Source organism: Periplaneta americana, chromosome 16, assembly GCF_040183065.1.
Source record: "Periplaneta americana isolate PAMFEO1 chromosome 16, P.americana_PAMFEO1_priV1, whole genome shotgun sequence".
NCBI lineage: Eukaryota > Metazoa > Arthropoda > Insecta > Blattodea > Blattidae > Periplaneta > Periplaneta americana.
This window is the reverse complement of record NC_091132.1, coordinates 138,063,203-138,069,202: the sequence shown is the minus strand read 5'-3', so window position 1 is coordinate 138,069,202 and position 6,000 is coordinate 138,063,203.

Sequence of the window (6,000 nt, the reverse complement as noted above, 5' to 3'; positions counted from 1 at the left end):
TTTATAAGCTTGTACTTGCTATTTGGGAAAAGGAAATTGTACCAGAGCAATGGAAGGAGTCCATAATCGTACCTATCTTTAAGAAGGGGGACAAAACTAACTGTAATAACTTTCGAGGAATATCACTTGTTGACGTCATACAAAATGTTGTCCAATATTCTTTTGAGAAGATTAACTCCATATGTAGATGAAATTATTGGGGTCACCAGTGTGGTTTTAGGCGTAATAGATCAACTATTGGTAAGATATTTTGTATTCGACAGATGATGGAGAAAAAATGGGAATATAAGGGTACAGTGCATCAGTTATTCATAGATTTCAAAAAGGCATATGACTCCGTTAAGAGAGAAGTTTTGTATGATATTCTTATTGAATTTGGTATTCCCAAGAAACTAATTCGATTAATTAAGATGTGTCTGAGTGAAATGTACAGCAGAGTCCGTATAGGTCAGTTTCTTTCAGATGCGTTTCCAATTCACTGTGGGCTAAAGCAAGGAGATGCACTATCACCTTTACTTTTTAACTTTGGTCTATAGTATGCCATTAGGAAAGTCCAGGATAACAGAGAGGGCTTGGCATTGAACGGGTCACATCAGCTTCTTGTCTATGCGGATGACGTGAATATGTTAGGAGAAAATCCACAAACGATTAGGGAAAACACGGGAATTTTACTTGAAACAAGTAAAGAGATAGGTTTGGAAGTAAATCCCGAAAAGACAAAGTATATGATTATGTGTCGTGACGAGAATATTGTACGAAATGGAAATATAAAAATTTATTGGAAATTTATCCTTTGAAGAGGTGGAAAAATTCAATTATCTGGGAGCAACAGTAACAAATATAAATGATACTCGGGAGGAAATTAAACACAGAATAAATATGGGAAATGCGTGTTATTATTCGGTTGAGAAGATTTTATCATCCAGTCTGCTGTCAAAACATCTGAAAGTTACAATTTATAAAACAGCTGTATTACCTGTTGTTCTGTATGGTTGTGAAACTTGGACTCTCACTTTGAGAGAGGAACATAGGTTAAGGGTGTTTGAGAATAAGGTGCTTAGGAAAATATTTGTGGCTAAGCGGGATGAAGTTACAGGAGAATGGAGAAAGTTACACAACACAGAACTGCACACATTGTATTCTTCACCTGACATAATTAGGAACATTAAATCCAGACGTTTGAGATGGGCAGGGCATGTAGCAAGTATGGGCGAATCCATAAATGCATATAGAGTGTTAGTTGGGAGGCCGGAGGGAAAAATACCTTTAGGGAGGCCGAGACGTAGATGGGAGGATAATATTAAAATGGATTTGAGGGAGGTGGGATATGATAGAGACTGGATTAATCTTGCTCAGGATAGGGACCTATGGCGGGCTTATGTAAGGGCGGCAATGAACCTCCGGGTTCCTTAAAAGCCAGTAAGTAAGTAACAGTATTATACGTAACAAATGCCAGTTACGTGAACTATGAATAACATTTTTAGTTTGAAACTAATTGTCTGTTTGCTCGAGTAAAGTCGGCACTCAGCAAGGTGCAAGTGTTAGGGTACGGCCACACGAGCTACATTTGTAGCAAGTTTTCTGCGACAAATGAAGCTGGAATTATAGGCAGCATTGAGTTAAATGGAAGCGGCCACACGGAGCAGTAAATGTAGCAAGTTTGGCGCATCCCAAGGTCGTGTCGCAACTCGAATGGGTCCGGGTCCATTTTTTCTGCGACATTTACTGCTGTTGGGTGGCCACACGTAGCGACATGGGTGGCTACACGTGCAGCTACAGTTGTAGCAACTTTCTGCGACAAATGTAGCTGGAATTATAGACCGCGCTGAGTTAAATGGAAGCGGCCACACGGAGCAGTAGGTGTAGCAAGTTTGGCGCCGTCTGACATGAGGTCTATTCGTGACCAATAGTTTTCCAGCCTAAACGAATTAACATTGTTGTTAGTTACTGGGAATTTGTTATTATGAAATCCATATTTTTTAAACTTTAAATTTATATTAATATTTATTTCCGCTTTACTAATTCCCAGAGGAGACTCAGTGAGTCAAAGAATATACATGTCAAAAGACTTTTATCTACTAACTGACAATAAATAAAGAATAAATATCATGCAAAAGAAAACAAAAAATTGTAATAAAAGTACAAACAACCGTGTAAAATGAATGTTTATGCTTTAATTTTTTAGGAATGAGATAGAAAGCGAAAATCAAATGTCATGTAAAGGACACACAGATTAAGACTTTAAAAAGAGTGAAATAACAAATCAAAGTTATTCATTTTACAGTAGAGAATTACAATAATTTAGCGCAATGTAAATGCGTATGGATACACGCATAAGCTAATTTTAAATACAATTTTCTTAATCTTACTCCTGTTTTTTTTGTTACTTCACCAGAAGGAAAGTAAATATCGCCACTAAGTTCCTTTCTGGGAATTGAATTTGCAGCCAGGCATACAACACCTTGGCATTTTATTCAGGCTTAATGTATTTAAAAATAAAACAAGTGACATTGATGAGTGCAGTGAAATTTGTCTCTCGAATTAGCTATAAGATATCGCAATTTGTACCACCCAGCTTATCTTTTAGCGTTAAAATTTTCTTTCGTTGGTAAAAAAACTTTGAGACATGAAACTGTAACATACCCTAAGATTCACATTTCAGTTTCCCCCTCCCCCGAAATTTAATAATCTGAAAAACGTGATCTATCATGTTTAAAAGGACGCAAACTCTGTTTTCTATAGGATAAGATGTAGGCCTACAATGGGAGAAAGGCATTCTCAAATTTGAAGGAAAACCCGTTTTTTTAATGGTTGAAATTCTCAGTATGTATATGTAATCATAACAACAGAATTAACTTGTGTTTATGAGGGAGTGAAGTAGAGAGGGAGATTGACTTTTAGATGGGAAATTATTATCATGACAGATTTATAACAATACGATGCCAATATATATAACACATTTTGTTACTAACAATACGGTGCCAATAAATATTGCTTCGCTTATGTATAGTCCAGGCTAAGTTCCCTATTTTTTAACTCTCTTCAAAATATCTTTCTTTAAAAAGTACATACATTTTTCTTCTTTCAATTTCGACCTAAAGAATTCTTCAATAATAAAATGTATACAAAAGCGTTCTAGCAAGCCGTTCACAGCAATTTGTTTGGTAAAAAAAAAAACGTACAATTCTTTTGCAGGACAGACATCACAAATCAATATTGTTTATAAATATTATTGTGTTATAAAGACATTTCCACTTTGAGTTGTATTTTGGATATAAGGGTCAAGTTTAAATTGCCGCAATGTCCAATAAGAATTCTGCAAAACCAAGAAAAAGAGAACTTTTATGTTAGATGTGTTTACTTAGACTCTTTTCGAAATACCGTTCTTTGAGAGTACACATTTTTTTTCTTTCATTTTCGACCAAAGGTTTCCTTCGATAATAAAATCTATACAATAGCGTACCAGTAAACCCTTCACAGCGACTTCATTTGGTATAAAAAAAAAAAAAAAAAAAAAAAACAGACAATTCTTTTACAAGACATCTCTCAAATATGTTACAAACAGATTGCCTCTTTGAGTTGTGTTTTGGGTCATGTTTAAAACTCCTTTTTACTTGGAGATGCTTCAGAAATTCATGTATTGGAAAGGGAAGAGCATGTCTAATCTGTAACTTCTGGTGAAGTAACAAAAAAACAGAAATAAGATTAAGGAAATAGTATTTAAAATTAGCTTACGCGTGTATCCATGCGCATTTGTAAATTTACATTGCGCTAAATTATTGTAGTTCTCTACTGTGAAATGAATAACTTTGATTTGTTATTTCACTCTTTTTAAAGTCTTAATCTGTGTGTCCTTTACATGACATTTGATTTTCGCTTTCTATCTCATTCCTAAAAAATTAAAGCATAACTATTTATTTTACACGGTTGTTTTTACTTTTATTACCATTTTTTTTTGTTTTCTGTTGCATGATATTTATTCTTTATGTATTGTCAGTTAGTAGGTAAAAGTCTTTTCACATGTATATTCTTTGACTCGCTGAGTCTCCTCTGGGAATTAGTAAAGCGGAAATAAATATTAATATAAATTTAAAGTTTAAAAAATATGGATTTTATAATAAGAAATTCCCAGTAACTAACAACAATGTTAATTCGTTTAAGGTGAGAAATTATTGGTCACGAATAGACTTAACATGTCAGACGGCGCCAAACTTGCTACACTTACTGCTCCGTGTGGCCGCTTCCATTTAACTCAATGCGGTCTATAATTCCAGCTACATTTGTCGCAAAAAGTTGCTACAAATATCGCTACGTGTGGCATGTCATGTGGCCACACGTAGCGACATTTAACGCAGAAACTAGGAGTAATTGTAGCGCCCGTGTGGCCACCCATTTTGCGACAATTACGACAGCTTCATTTGTAGCAGAAAACCTGCGACAAATGTAGCTCGTGTGGCCGTACCCTTAGGAGCCAATCAAATCGTACTGTGAGGACCAAGCCCCTACAGTCTCGGCTGCGCGAAACGAGGAAACCGGGGCAAATTGAACGCTGCGCTTGCAGCCATATTGTTGGAGAGCAGACAAATAATAGCAGTGCGTAAATCACGCAATTTAACGCTGTGATGATCTAAAATTGACATATTATGGCCATTTTCGACGTTTAACGTAAAATTATGACGAAATAAACATATTCAAAGTTTCATTGATATGTGTTAGAACATTAAAGAAAAGAAAATACGTATGCAGCAATTTATAGAAAACATACTGATACATCCATAAATAGGCCTACACAATACACATTATAGATTGTATAATTTTACGATAATCAGCAAATTGTTAGGTTTCAGAGAATCTAAAATTATATCAACAAATTAACTCTTAGATCACAAGACATAAATATATGCACCTTGATTACACAAGTTCTTGTTATAATCAAATTCCTAAGTGAAATAAATATGCGATAATCAGTATAGACTTGTTGTTAAGTTTTAGAGAATCAAAAATAAATTATATTACCGGTACTTTTAGACCACAGGACATAGGTAATCTGGCAAAATATAATATGCGAAGGTAGCCAAATTACATTGAATTCATTCTTCAATTAATGAAGGGAATGCTATCGATTATAAAAAGTATCTGTACCTAATACATTGCAAACAATAGGTAACGTGAAGACCTAAAAACTAAACAGTCACTTTTTTACATATTGTATTTTTATTTTAAATAAATAAAATAGATATATTATCACTGCTTGCGGAATGATGGTACATAATTTTTATGCACATATGCAATATCAATAAGATGCCATTCCTTGCTTTTGTTAATAAAATATATCCGGCAAAATGTAAAAGAGTTATTTATAGGTGAACTCTGAATCATAAATTCACAAAGGAGGCTTAGCTATTATAGCGATTTATTTATTTATTATCTGTATATTTATTTATCCATATATGGATCTTGAATGAAAGTTTATTATCTTGCAGATAAATTCATTTACATAATAAAAACAAAAAGTTATCTTTCCACTAATGTTTTAACATCTGATGTGTAAGTCTAAATAATTCACTCAGTGGGATTTCTCTACAGTCTGATATACCTGTAGTCCTGTACTAACAATTAAATATTCTTTATTGTCGTAAACTACTGATTGATTTTTAATGATATTGATATTGTAACAACAGAGATAATATTATATTTGATTTTAAATGATACTGATATTGTAACAACAGAGATAATATTATATCGTACCTTTTGCAAATAGCTTGGAAAATTGAACAGGGATGGTATTATCGCCGCGCTCTCATGGTTAACATTCGGCAGATCTTTGAGCGGCCTCATGCGTTCGGCAGGTCTTTGAAATTTAATTGTATTATTGTTTTCAATTTCTTGTGTCGCCGCTCCAATCACTCGCCTCAATTTCAATAATGCAACCAATAAGCTGCTTCAATTATTATTAAATGACACTTACTTGTCTAATCCACATAGACTAAACCCGAGGTT